Here is a 14252-nt window from a genome sequence, read left to right on the forward strand (position 1 = left end):
CAGGCCACGACTAGCGGTAGAGCTGGGATTGGAGACAGTCTGCCTCCTGAGGCCAGGCTCTTAACCCACTATGCTATAGTGTCTCATGCTGGGCCCTCCGCGTAGAGAATGTTTGTTCACTGAACAGATAAAGAGCTCTCCAGCTGTGTTCCAGTCTCTACTTGGGGAGGAGATGCCATAACAGAACAATTTGGCGCAAACTTCAAGGGAAGTTAAGTCAGTCCCTTCCTCTGATGACTTTCCTGTTCTGGGATTCAGGTCTTGGGGCTTTTTCTTTGCATCAGGGACCTGAAGAAGGGGGTCACTGTGCCCAAGACCCCTGTGGATTTAAAGCAGGGCTCCTTGTTCTTCGTCCCACCTCTCCACAGGCAACTCTCTGCCAGCCCACACTCTGCCTATGATCCCCACTTGTTCTTGATGAAGCAGTGGCATACAGGGGGACAACTAGTCCTGGTGTCCCAGCCTTCTACTTACAGCCATGGGACCATGGCAGGACATTTCACCTTTCTGACCGCACCGTCTTCACCTTCGAAATGGGGTCATAGTAGTATCTCACCCAGAGCATTGAGGGTTAAGTGGAAGCATGCAGGTACAGTGTTTAGCAGAGTCCAAGGTATGATAGCTGTAACATTCATTCATTCACTCACCCACTCATTAGTTCCTTGTAGCCCATGTCCAGGGGGGTATCCAACTGTGTCCGCTCTGTGTTCCTGGGCCCCCAACCTTCAGGTCTGAGACATTTTAAACTGCTTCGTGGAAAGAGAGTCTCCAAGATCACACGCTTGTTCTGAGACTGGCACTACACCCATCATGCTCTCAAGCGTGGCCGCCGTCTCCCGACCCCTCCCGCCCACACCCCATCTTCATGTTCTATCTGCCCTCTGCCCTGCTCCGTACCCCAATGTTCTCTTCCCTGGGGTTGTCATGCAGCCAACTATTCCCTCAGCCACGAGAAAAACAGAGAAACTCACTCCTAATTAGATGGGTTTCCATCTCCCCAGGTCTTCACTTCTTGCATGTTCTTGACTTGTTAGAGGAAATCGTGTATCGACATTGGTATTGATTTGCATAATTCAGATATAATTAGGAGAAAGGTTTGCCGGAGTGGCAGCCAGCGAGGCTGGTGCTGCTATATCCTGCTGACCTTGGGGAAAACTTGGAACCGGGCCTTTTACCCTCACTAAATTCATGGCTCCCATTCTCTGCAAAGCCCCGTAGGTACTTGTCCCCAGAAATTTACTCTTGTGTGAGGTTCAAGGCAATAGGAAAACCCCCTTCGCCCCAACACATCTCCTTGTCTGGCCCTGCATCTGGAATTCTGACCATGAAGGCCACCCCATGGGGGCCTGCTGGGGACGTAGGAAGACATTATGTTGGCCAGGGGGACAGGGACCAGTTTGCTTATGATGCCCACCATCTGGAGGGAGGAAGAGGACTTCGGGGTAGTGTCATTTGGACAGTGGGAGGAATGGAAAGCAAAACCAAACAGAGCTTGAAGTAAGAGACTGGAAATTAGTGTGACCCAGTGAATTATATTGCTGCCGTGATGAAAAGTGGTGGTGCGTCCTTGGAAAGATTAGGAACATAACGAGGCAGGGAAATAGATGAAAATGCATGCCCATGCCCGCTCTGTTCTGGAACCATTTCTTCATTTCTTCATCTATTCATTCACAGATATTTATTGAGGGGCTATTATGTGCCAGGCAAATAGTAAAGAATCAGGTGTTGACACTGGGGAAACAAAGCTGGTCTCTTATCACTGTAACTGGTAGATTCAGTTCCTACCCACTCCGGCCCAGGAGGATGGATTTGGCTCCAGGACCTGGGGGTCAGGTTCTGGAAAGGACGAGTGCCCAGAAGACCATATGATACTTCCTTTGAATTGTGCCTCTATTTCACCCTTGAGCTGGTTCTATTCTAGAAAGGCAAATGACAGCATGGGGGTGGGGTGGGGGTGGGGAGTGGGGCTTCCCAATCTTGCAGGCGTCACAGGAAGCAAGGAGACGGGCAGGGAATTTCTCTCCAGACCCAACCCCTGCCCCCACTCTGCTCCAATGTGACCCCTTTTGCTCCCACACAGCCCCTGCAGAGTGGCCGTCACCAGAAGCCACATCCAATTTCCCCAGGGAGCAATCTCCAGGCCACTGATTTACTCGTTAGCTGTCACCACGGGCACTGAATAATAAGGCCTCTTTCTGCAGAAAGGATATTAGAGGCTGAGATGGGAAGGGCTAGGGCAGTGTGATATTTATTTCCCCAGCATTTGCTGCTATGAATCACAAGGCTGTCTCTAACCTGCTCTCACACAGCACCACAAGCCCATCCTTGGGTCCCAAGATACTTTCATCAGTGTCCCAGGGTGGGGGTGGGGGCGGGGGTTTGGTGCGGGTCTGGTGATCTGTTCCAGAGCCCGACCCATGATTCAGGTTTCTTGTCGTGCGTGTGCGTGGGCTGAGAGGAGGAGGCGATCAGCTGCCATCCTCCGTTTGCAGAGGTCTCTGTGATTCATTGATTCACTCATTTGGCAAACATTTTGGAACATCTGCTGCTTGCTGCTATGCACTGGGCTGGGGGTGGGCATTTAGGGGTGAACCAGTCAAGTCCAGCCCCTGTCCTGGGGCGTCCAAGTAGTGTGACATTTGCCATCTCCCTGCTACCACCCAGGAGGCGAGACTGGACGGGGCGCTGGTGGGGACCGGAAGTTGATTCTCCTGACGTTCTCTGTGCTGTCCCTCCCCCTCAACCCCACCCCACACCACCTCTGCCCAGATGGCTAAGCAAGATATTCAGTCCCTGAATGCTCCGGTGGTATTTCCCAATCTTGTGCCAGGACTCCTATGCTCTTCTTGGGCGGGAGAAGGAAACCTTTACTTTATCAGCACTGACCTTCATCAGGCCCTTCCTGGTGGTGATGGTGACTTACCTAATCTCGTTTAATTTCCACTTTGCAGATGAGGAAACTCGCCAAGGGTGGAGCCGTGGTGTGTGTGCCCTGGTGGGAGTATTTACCCCGAGGACACTGACAGGGGCTACAAATCAGGGCTTTCCCTGCTTTGGAGAACTGGTTCTTAAGCATTTACCAGCACATCACTCACTGCACCTAAGCGCTTTGACGGATACCGTCCTCTGAAGCAGCGGCAAAGGATGGGGGGCGTATTGGGGCCACCGAAGATGTCCTTCCTGCCTGTAAGCAGCTGCTTCGTCTGGGGAGAACTGAGGCAGAGCAGAAGGACTTCCCACGGAGGCGTCGGGAGTTTTCAGCCTCCGTTTGGCCACTTTTCAACACCACAGGTCATTTTGGGAATCAGGTGTGGTTCCCACTCTCCTCCCCTCCCACGTCCGGGCTAATGACGGAGTTAAGACCTTGCGGCTAATTGAGGCCTCAAGGTTAACTGGTGCTTTTATTGGTGTGAGCGATAGCTTTTTGCGGTGCTCTGAGGACAAGGCAGGAATCTGGCCGGAGGGAGTGCGCTCACAGGTAGACGCAGAGGCAGACGTGTCCTCTAGAATACCTTTTGTGTAAGGTATGAGGTTTCCTCCTCATCCCTTTGAGCTCAGCTTTAGTGTCGGGCCCCTCGGGGAGACCCTGAGCGTCCTAGCTACGGTATGTTTCTCTGCCTCCCACAAACCTTTCTTTTACTTTATTTTTCTGCTTACGTATTTCTTGTCTCTTTTACTAGAACACAAGCTCTGTGAAGATGGGAAGGAGGGACTTAGCAATTTGGGTTGCAATTTCAGACGCTGCTTCTCCATCGCGTCATCTCCTCATTGTGGGCCCCCCCCCCCCCCCCCCCCCGATCCCTGCTCGGGGAAGACATCACACCCAGCTGTTTGCTTTTCGTAACTCAGCGGGGGTCAGCATCAGGTCCCTGGGCTCCGAGTCAGAGCCCAGGTTTCGCATCCTGGTGGTGGTGCTTACCAGCTGTGGGATCATGGAGAAGGAGGAGAAGGGACAGCCCAGAACAGAAGCTTTGGGAGCAGAAGGAGCCCGCTCTCCCCAGCTCCTAGCCCAGCCTTCTGTGGCTCCGTGCTCTAGCACAATTTTCCTAGACACTCTGAAGCCTGTCTTGCCTTACGTTTTTGTTTTTTTTTAATTTTTACTTCTGTTGTTATAAAAATAATGCTTTCCGTTGGAGAAAATTTGGAAAATGCGGGACAACGTGAAGACTGACTTAAAAGTCACCTTTTAGATAGGAGAATCATGTCCCCTGTCCTTCCTTCCTTTCCTGAATTAGCCCCACCCACCTGAGCCCAAGACCCCACCTTCTCCAGCAATTACAAGTAACATTAAAACTGCCTCCTGGACCAAGTTATTACTTCCAAGAATAATAGTCTCTGTTACTACAAGAAACTAATTAACAGCATGCAATGAGGGGGAAAAATTCAATTAATTAGTAGCTTAATAAGCGCTAGCAAAGGCTTCGGGCTTAGCTTGGGAGTTGGGGTTGAGATGGGGGGGGGGATTGAGACCCCCCAGAGGGCAAGGAGTGGGGGCTTGAGAGGTGGGGGGGGGTGAGCGCTGGCCTTGGGAACAGGTGGGGTTCTGAGGCAGCCTGAGCAGCTGCAGGAGCGTCGTCCCTGAAGGAAGAATTTGTTTCTGTTTCTGGAGATTTTGTTCTGCCTCCTGGGCTGAGGCAGTTGGTAGCACTAGCGTTGCGGGACCTTCTCAGTCTCATCCCAAAGTCATGGTTCTGGGGCTGCAGGGAAGTAAGGGAAGACGTCCCTTGCTCTGTGCTGTGGGTGGAAGGGGAGGTGGGCACATAGGGTCTCCTCTTCTCCCTCACAGCCCCTCCTCCTGGAGCCCCGCCTCACCCCAGCCCTCCCGTCTCTCCGCCAGAACCTTGGACTCACCCCTGACATTGCCCCTTCCTCAAGCCCCACCTCCAATCTGTCCCAAGGTCTTGTGGCTGCTACCTTCCAAGAGGTGGAAGCACCTCCTGGCTGGTGCTTGTTCCTCCTCCCGGCTCCTCAGCCCCCATCTGCTCTTCCTGGGACCCCCCTGCAATAGCCTTCCCACATCCAGCCCCTCCCCACCCAGCAGCTGCTCTGATCTCACCTTGTTACCTTCTCACTCACCAGTGGTGGATCGGGTGGGTTCAAGGCCCCGCCTGGTCTGGCTGCAGCCTCCTGGCCCACCACCCGCCTCCACCTGCCCCCATCACTCCTCCAGGCCCTCTGTGCCCCCTGGCACCACACCTGCTTTGAGTCACTTGAATGGGGAAAGCTTGGCACTCAAGGCTCAGGGTGCTCCTGTTCCCTTCCCCTAACGTGGTGTCCACACGGTTAGGTGTGTTTGTAAAATTCGCTAATGGAGTGATGTCAACTGCAGCCCATTAAGACCATTGTCTCTGTCCACTCTGTCACTCTGCTTTCCCACTGCCCAACGGTCGGGGGGCTAGGGTGGCCACAGCAGCTTTCGAATCCATCTGAGGCAAAGCTGAGGGGAGATTTGTTTAGTGTGGGTTCAGCGGGATCTATGTATGCGGCCCCACAGTCTCTGAGTCTAGTTAAGGAGCCCTCCTACCACCCCACCCATTACTTGCCCAAGGTTGTGACATGAAGACATGGGCCAGGAGTTGACCTGGGAGGTGTGTGTGTCCTGAGGCACCCGTCTCAGAAGGTTTGGCACGTGCGGAGTGGGAAGCCAGTCACTGGGTGTGGAAATTATTCTTATTATTTTTTTAAAGTTTATTTATTTATTTTGAGAGAGACAGAGACAGCACGAGTGGGGGAGGGGCAGAGAGAGAGGGAGAGAGAGAGAATCCCAAGCAGGTTCCACACTGCCAGCGCAGAGCCTGATATGGGGCTCAAACCCACGAAGCCATGAGATCATGACCTGAGCTGAAACCAAGAGTCAGACACTTAACTGACTGAGCCATCCAGGCTTCCCTATGATTACTTTTAAAAGTAGGCTTCATGCCCGGTGTGGAGCTCAATGTGGGGCTTGAACTCATGACCCTGAGATCAAGACCTGAGGTGAGACCAAGAGTGGGACGCTTAACTGACCCAGCCACCCAGGCACCTCTGGAATGTGGAAATTCTTCAGTGTAGGATTCGGTTCTCACAGAGGCCTCGTCAAAACCAGTTCTCTCCAGTTGGGAACATCCTTAAGGACACGTGATCTGCGAGTATAAACGCACTGTGTGTATGTTTCCTTCCTCATTGGCGACCGTGTGAAATGGAATTGATTCGAATTCCTGTGTTTGTGGGTGCCTTCGTTTTCTGTTGCTGCTGCAACAAATTACCACAAACCCGGGGGCTTAAACAATGCAAATTTATTATCTTATGGTTCTGGAGGTCAGATGTCCAAAATGGGTCTCCCATCAAGGGTTGAAGTCAAGGTATTGGGAGGGCTGCCTTCCTTTCTGGAAGCTTTGAGGGAAAAATCTGTTTCCTGGCCTTTTCCAGCTTCTGGAGGCTGGCTGTACCCTTTGGCTTGTGGCCCCTGCCTCCAGCCCTACTGGGCTCAGTCCTCCCGCTGCTGTCTCTGGTTCTGTCCCCGCTGCCTCCCTCTTCCACTTTTAAGGACCCTTGGGATTACATTGGACCCACCCACTCAGAGAGTCCAGTATTGTCTATTTCAAGGTCAACTTTGATTCTGGCTGCCACCTGGTTGCCCTTTGCTGGGTAACCCAACATGTTCATAGCTATGGAGCTCAAGGCATAGCTGTCTCGTGGGGCTGTTGCTCTGCTGACCACAGCAGGGCACAGATCTGTAGCAGGTGTACAGACAATGAAGGTGCCTGTGTGTGAAGCCACATGCTTTATGGATCCCATATAACATGATACATTTGTTATATATGGGTGTATTATGTATGCGTGTGTTTGTATATGTGCATGTGTGTGTGTGTTTCACTCAGGCATGCTGGAAGAATGATTCTATCCTCTAGAAAATGATATTACAAAATCTTGACATATGTAGAGGGAATCCAAGAGTCTGCAGGCAAAAATGTAAAAAAGAAATATTGCAGAGGTGGGTTAGGCCATGATTAAAAATATACTCCCCCCCCACCCCGCCCTGGATTTTGTAGTATTTGTCAGCTTTAAAAAGTGTGTAATTTTTTTTTTAATGTTTATTTATTTTTGAGACAGAGAGAGACAGAGCATGAACGGGGGAGGGTCAGAGAGAGAGGGAGACACAGAATCCGAAGCAGGCTCCAGGCTCTGAGCTGTCAGCACAGAGCCTGACGCAGGACTCGAACTCACAGACCGCGAGATCATGACCTGAGCCGAAGTCGGACACTTAACCGACTGAGCCACCCAGGCGCCCCAAAAAGTGTGTAATTTGCAACACTTTTTCCATTCTTTAAAAAAAATTTTTTTTTTGACATTTGTTTATTATTGAGAGAGTGAGAGAGACAGAGCATGAGCAGGGGAGGGGCGGGGGGGGGGGTGGTGGACACAGAATCCAAAGCAGGCTCCAGGTTCTGAGCTGTCAGCACAGAGCCTGACGTGGGGCTTGAACTCACAAACCTTGAGATCATGACCTGAGCTGAAGTTGGACATTTAATCGACTGAGCCACCCAGACACCCCATCCATTCTAAATAAACATTAACTTCATTTAGTTCATTTTAAACTTTATTTGGAACTTTAACATTGATGTTTAGGCCTAATTTGGATTCTATTTTTAAGATCCCTGTCTCCCGCCCAGGTTATATAAACTGCAGGTCCTACAAAACTAGGATCCCCTGCTGCTCGTACCCCAGGACCTTTGCACATATTCTTCCCGATGTTGAGAGCTCTTTATGCTTCCCCCCACACTCTTCTCTTGGTTCTTCCTTTAGACCTCAGCTGGAACTTTATTTCTTCACAAAACTCTCTCACTGTGTGTCCTCCTCCCCAACTTGGCCCCGGGTCTCCTGGGTTTCTCCTTTGTGAATTATAGCTATAATCAATTATTTGTGAAGTTTCCTGCTTAGGCCTGTCTCCTCATGGGAATGTCCGCTTCATGATCTTACTGTCATTTCCCCCAGTGGTTAGCACAGTCTGGCACTCAGTCCAAACTCCGTAACTGTGTGCCGAATGTGGGGATAGATGGAAAGGCGGATGGATGGTGCTCTCAGGGTGAGGGAAGACGCATGCTCCTGAATGCAGATACCTGGCCGAGACCGTGCAGCTCGCATGTGCTGGAGCTGGGATTCAAACCCAGAACTTTGCTTTGTCAACGTATGTCCTTCTACCACACCGCACATTTGCAGCCCAAGGCCATTTAATGGGTGCCCACATGGGTGGCAGACCTGTGTGACGACCCATTCTAAGGCAGGAAGTTGGTGAACAGCTAGGCGGGATTAAATCCTGGGGGGGGGATAAGGAGCACTATCGACTGTCGTGGTTTGTCCTTGTGGGAGCGTTCTCTGGGAAAGGACCCCCTAGCTGGCCAGAGTCCCCCCTGCCTGCAGCCTGCCTGGTTGCAGAGACCCATCTTCCCATGGCCCCTCCATTATGCCAATCAAAGCCAGCCTCCGTGGGCCAGCCACTTCCAGAGGGAGGCCGATAAGGCGTTTATTGAATTTATGATTTTAATTTATGACAATTCTAATCCCATTACGGGCTCCCTTTTGTCTGCAGCCTGTGCAGTGACGGAGTTTAATTACGGCCGAGCAAGATTTCCCCCGCTTGGGGGACCTTTCCTGTCAGTCCTGGAGGTCCATCCCCGGTTGCTTGAGGGAGTTTAGTGGCTGGGGCTGGGGCAGGGGTGTGTGTGTGTCAGGAGCGGGGATGCAGTGGAGGAGAGGGGAGGCTCTCTGGTCTGCTGCTGTAGCACTTCCTGTAGTTGGCAGCCGCGTCGCGTAGGACGCATGGCGATGCCTAGTGAGTGACAATTAGGACTGCAGCATGGGGCTGTGCTGGGGGAGCAGTGCACAACCTGCACAGCTGTACAGACAGGCCTGGGGTGTCCAGAGATAGGTGGGGTCGTGGGAAAGACCAGGCAGTGTGAGCTTGGGGAGCTGCCAGGGCCTGTACATCAAAGGTTCTGAGAAAATGATCATCTTGGGGGTGGGGGGGGGGGGGAGTAAGTCTCCACTGCCCACTCCAGAAAATGGGATTTCTTCCAAGTGGTCAGGGTCCCCAGGGGGAGGTTCAAGACAGGGGAAGGGTCACAGTGATGTCACAAAGTCCCTTGTTGGCTTCTGCGGAGGAGGAATCATAAACAGCAGTCAGGGGTCCAGAGCTGGTCCCAACTCCGCAGGAGCGGCTGTGACCTTGGGTCACATTTAGCTTCTCTGTGACACTCCTTTGTCAGCTGGGAAGTTAGGGGCAGGATCAGGCCTCCCCTCAGCCCAGAAGGAGAGTGTAGGTGGGGTGGGTGTGCAATGGAGGCAGAATGATGGACCCACATATCGGGTCAGGAGAATCAGTGGGAGTTCCCGAGGCTGTGCCTGGTGAAGGCAAGAGGGCAGGGGGAGGGCCCGGACCCGGTCCCAGAGCTCAGGGACCGACAGAAGACTCAGGAGGAATGAGAGGACAAGCTTGTGGCCAGGAAAACCCTGGAAGAGACAGCAGCCTTGTATATGGCACTGAGACACCCTGCAACCTTGCCCCAGTAAAATGAGCATGAGAACGACCCCAGCCCGATCCAACCCCCTCCGCCCCCCATCCTCCATGCCAAACCGGAGAGGGGACCTTGGATCGCAAGGCTTCCTGACTGCGCGAGGGGGCAGCAGCATTTCACGTCTCTCCGGGCCTCGGGCTCTTATCTGCACCCGATGGGTGAAGCCCAGGTCGGCCTCCCAGAATCCTTTAGGTTCAGACATTTGCAGAGTTGATGTTAAAACAGGAAGACTTCCTGGAAGGGCCGGCCTGAAGGAAGGGGAAGGGTACGGCTTTTGGCAGGCCTGTAGGCTCCAGATCCTGATTCCTTAAGAGCCAGAGCGGGTGGAGGAAAATACAGGGGAGGAGGCAGCCTGGTATAGGGGTTGAAAACTCAGACACTTGCAGGGGTGAAGTGAGGGAACTCAACGGGCCAGACAGACAGGATATAATAGACTAGGGGGCGGCGGGGACCACGGCAAACTGAAGTGGGCATGTCCCGGCCATTGCTCGGCTCCAATGACCACTGCCATGTTAGGGGGCGCTAATCTTGGGTGGTCAGAGGGTCTCAGTCCCCACCTGGAAAAGGGGCACAGGAACATGTCTCGTGGAGCTGGTGCGAGGGCTGAGCGAGCTAATGAATGCAAAGGGCTTAGAATAGTGCCTGGCATGTAGTAAGTGGCAATTACTTGCATTGCCAATTACCATGAGCGTTGTTATTCTCTCTCTGCACAGGAGACCAGATGTCTTCCTTCCCCGACCCCCAGCACACTCCAGATGGGAGGGTGGCGGAGTCCAATCATTGTGATCTGGTTGTTGGGGGCTCTTTGGAGCACCGGGCTTCCCTGGCTGGCCGTGGCCGCGTCCCGAATGGCTATCCCAGACGAGGAACGCCTGGGACCTGGGGAGAAAGCAGACACGCTGGGGTTGTCGCTGCGACTTACCTGGCATCACCTCGTGAGGGTTTTTCTCTTACTTGGGGAGGGCTATTCCGAGCCTGAGACACGCGCCTTTGTAGGCAGGATTTGTCAGGCTTCGCTGGGCCGAGAGGCGGGCTGCCGAAGAGCCTGGGGAGAGGGGAAGTCACGCGGTGAGGCGCAGAAAGGCCCGTTGGAGAAGGGGTCTGATTGTGAACCTTCAAGAGAGTCTCAAACGTGTCCAAGGACGGGGAGGGAGAATTAGGAGCGGGAGTGATGGGGTAATTGTCTGGCCGGTTCCCCACGCTGCTTGCATTCTCAATTCCGCCAGTGCTGGCGGAAGGAGAGGGTGTGAGCGCGTGTGAGGGCACGTGCACGTGCGTCTGGCAACGGTCCCCTTCACCTCCTGTTCCGCCTCCCCCGACACACTCTCCCTGGCTGACCCCAACCGGCCGGGGCTACACTTCCTCCCATCTCCTGATTTCCAGTCCCGGATCTTTGGACAGCCAGCATGTGTCATTTGCCTCGCTGTGCCTCGTTTTACCTATCTGGAGACGGGGGTGGCCATTCTGGCCTCCGCCACTCCAAAGAGGTGTCACGAGGAGGCCTTCCGACGGTGGTGTCCTCAAAGGACCGACTTTGGCTTCGGATGTGTGTCTTCTCTCTTTGAAGATCTGAGTCCCCTGTGGTTTCCAGGCTTTTTGAAGCAGCATCGTATCTGATTCCCGCCGGGGAAGCTGAGGTTCAGAGGGTGTTTTACGGTATAGTTTTATTGTAATTTAGGTGTGGTGAGACCCATAGATCAGGAGACAACTGCTGTTGAGAATATAGTTTGTTCCTCACAGATCCCAAGAAGAGAGGGTATAGTGGTCAGAGGGATAAGAACTCTGGGCAGCCCGGCCCTGTCACCTGCCCACCCACCGACATTGTGTGTGTGTGTGCATGAGAGTCAGAGAGATGGAGAGAGGGACGGAGGGAGGGAGAGAGGGAGAGAGATGTGTCTCACAGAGCATTGTGACTCAGCTCCCTCAGGACCTCACGGAACAGGGAGAGATGGTCAGAAACAGGCCGTGTCCCCAGGTCAATACTCTTCATTCCCATCCAATAATTCTCCATGAAAATCTTGCTCTGTGCCGAGCATGGCCTACGGTCCAGGGCTAGAAGCCCTTTCCCTTTGTCCCCCAAGATGGCTTCACAGAAGGGCAAGCACCCCGGTCTGGGAGCCAGGACACTTGGCTCTGAGTAATAGCACCATCGTGACCCAGGACAAGCCCCATAAGCCTCAGTTTTCCCAACCGTACAATGGGTGGGCTGGGCTAGAGGGTCCTTTTATCTTTTTTTTTTTTAATGTTTATTTTTGAGAGAGAGAGAGAGAGAGAGAGAGAGAGAGAGCGCACACTTGAGGGGGAGGAGCAGAGAGAGAGAGGGAGAGGGGGACAGAAGATCTTAAGTGGGCTCTCTGCTGTCAGCACGGAGCGGGGCTCCAACCCACGAAACGTGAGATCGTGATCTGAGCCTAAGTCAAACTCTCAACCGACCGACTGAGCCACCCAGGTGCCCCTGGGCTAGAGGGGCCTTAAGATGCCCCCAAGTTTGACCCTCTGTGAGTAAAGTGCTCTGAGTAGTGGTTCCAAGCCTCCTTGCCAGAATTAGCTGGTGGGACCGGGGGCTTTTCAGATACAGATCCCTGGGCCCTCCCCAGACCTGCCAGATGGCACTGTCCTGGGAGTGAGACCCAGGAGACTGTATTTTGGAGAAGTGATTCTGATGTAGTTGGTTGTTTACCTGACATTTGGGAGCCACTGCCTAAAAAGTCTGGTTCCTCAAAGGGGACAACGAGCTTATTCCTGTTTGGGGCACTGCTTGCCTCTGCTCGCCTGAGAGCTAACGGGGTACATCACACACACAACTGGAGGCGGCCGTCGCTGCTGAGTCCAGACTCCAACATCAGGCTCCTGGTGGTGACGCTTTTGCATCCACACGTGGTAGGTGGCCCATAAGGGGACCCAGGCCTGCCAGCTGGTGGAGCATCTGGGAGCGGAGAGCTCTTCCTGGAGATCCTGCCAGTGCTTGGGGACAGGATGGGACCTGGGGAGGAGGGGGAGAGAGGGTGCAACTTGGGGACACCCCAGGAGGCCACTGGGGAGGGAGGGGGCACGTGACCTTGGCCAAGTCAGGGCATCCTTTTTGGGGCCTCGGTCTCCCCACCTGTAGAATGGGCGTGGCAGTGGAGGAGGTGGCTTGTCAGATCTTTAGAGCTTGGACATTCTGAATCTAGTCCAGCCCTCAGAGAGGGCTCAGCTGGGGAGGGGGCCACACTGCGGGGGGGTGGGGGGATGGTGGGAGGGTGGTGGCAGGGAGGAGGCGCTCGGCTTGCGGGAGCCAGGGGGCAACCGAGTCCCCGTAAGTCAGTCCAGGGGGGCCGGTGTAGGCAGCAAGAGCTGGCGAGGGGGCCGCTGGGGTAAGGAGGAAAAATGCCTCCGATGCGCAGCGTGAGAGAAGCCACAGGATGACTCTGGGATTCCCTGTCGCTACTGTGACGGGGAGGGGCCTAAAAGCATAGACCCTAGAGCTGAAGGCAGCGTTCCTCATGGTTACGAGCAGGCCTCCGGGGGGCGGGGCCGCAGGCCGACCACGTGACTTTGTGGCCTGACCGCCCCATGCCTCAGTTTCCTCACTTCTCAAAGGAGGAGGACAGTATCTACTTCACGAAAGTGAGTCCTCAGTGAGTTGATCAAGGTGAAGAAAGGCTGAGGGCAGAGCTGGCTGGTGGCCTGGGAAGCTGCCCCCGGCTTGCAGTCAGAGACTTGAGTTGGCTCTCTAGCTCCGCCCCTCCCTGGCTCCGCCCCTAACAGGACCTTGCCTGCTTTGCGTCCCCTCTCCTCACTGGGACACAGGTAGGGGTTGTCTTGTGAGGCTTGCGGGTGACAGTGAGGCTCCTCCCAGAGCGCACCTGCCAAGCATCTGGTTCGCGGGGTGGGGTAGTGAGCCTCGGGGCTGGGTCCTCCATGCAGGAGGAAAGACGGACGGTTGTCTCTCCGCCTTTCCTCCCTCCTCCCTCCTCCCCAGCCTCTCATCTGGCCTCTGCTCTCTCCCTTCCGCTTCCCTTGTACTTTAAGATTAGACTTTATCGCTTGCGTCTTGAGGACACGGATTGACACGCGGGCGTCTTCGCGCATTTCTCCCCTGCCAGCGTCAGCCCCCCCGTGCGGCTGCTGGTGCTGGACTTTTCACTGCAGTAGATGCACCAGGGGAGTGGGGGGGGGGGTCCTGCTCCTCATCCAGCTGTGTAGACATAGGAGGGACTTTCTTCCTTTCGATTTGTACCTCTTGCCTCCTTACGCCCTGTGCTAGACGTGGCCTCCCCCTCCTTCCTGTGGTGCTCAGGATTCTAATTAAGTGGAAAAGGCTTTTACTCCTTACAATTCTCCAGTTATGAATAATGATACTGGCTCATAAATGAAAATTGCTTTTCTATTTAAATTCTGGTGTTTTTTTTTTTTTTGGTTTAAAAAAGAAGGTAGGAAACCAGGGCTCTTGGGTCATTTGCAAGTTATTAATTTCAAGCAGAGCTCTAAGCTAGCTTATTAACGGTGAGGGTATTACAGCTGAGTTAAATGGCTGCGATATTAATTACCTTGCAGGCTTTTATGTATGGAGTAATGGCTTATTTCCGTGCTGGTGGGTGGTCTAGGTGAGAAAACACAAGTCCCCTTCCGGGAGGCAGGAGAGGAAATTGGTGGGATGTTCCTTTGGTAGGTATTGAGTCCCCAGAACTTGGTGCTGGGACTCTTGGTGTCCTG

General features: G+C 53.8%; 1 long non-coding RNA gene across 2 annotated transcripts; it reads right to left on the reverse strand.

Annotated features, from left to right (window-relative positions):
* Window positions 1–9020: 9020 nt before the first annotated feature.
* On the reverse strand, window positions 9021–11435 carry LOC144617098 (uncharacterized). Of its 2 annotated transcripts, XR_013557125.2 has the most exons (4): window positions 10994–11435; window positions 10509–10599; window positions 10238–10433; window positions 9021–9802 (listed from the first exon to the last, which is right to left on the reverse strand). It is a non-coding gene; the product is annotated as an uncharacterized LOC144617098 (long non-coding RNA). The 2 variants fall into 2 exon arrangements; XR_013557126.2 differs by lacking the exon at window positions 10238–10433 and having other exon boundaries at window positions 10477–10599; window positions 10994–11434.
* Window positions 11436–14252: the final 2817 nt, after the last annotated feature.

This window comes from Panthera onca, chromosome C1 (assembly GCF_046562875.1).
Source record: "Panthera onca isolate mPanOnc1 chromosome C1, mPanOnc1 haplotype 2, whole genome shotgun sequence".
Lineage (NCBI taxonomy): Eukaryota > Metazoa > Chordata > Mammalia > Carnivora > Felidae > Panthera > Panthera onca.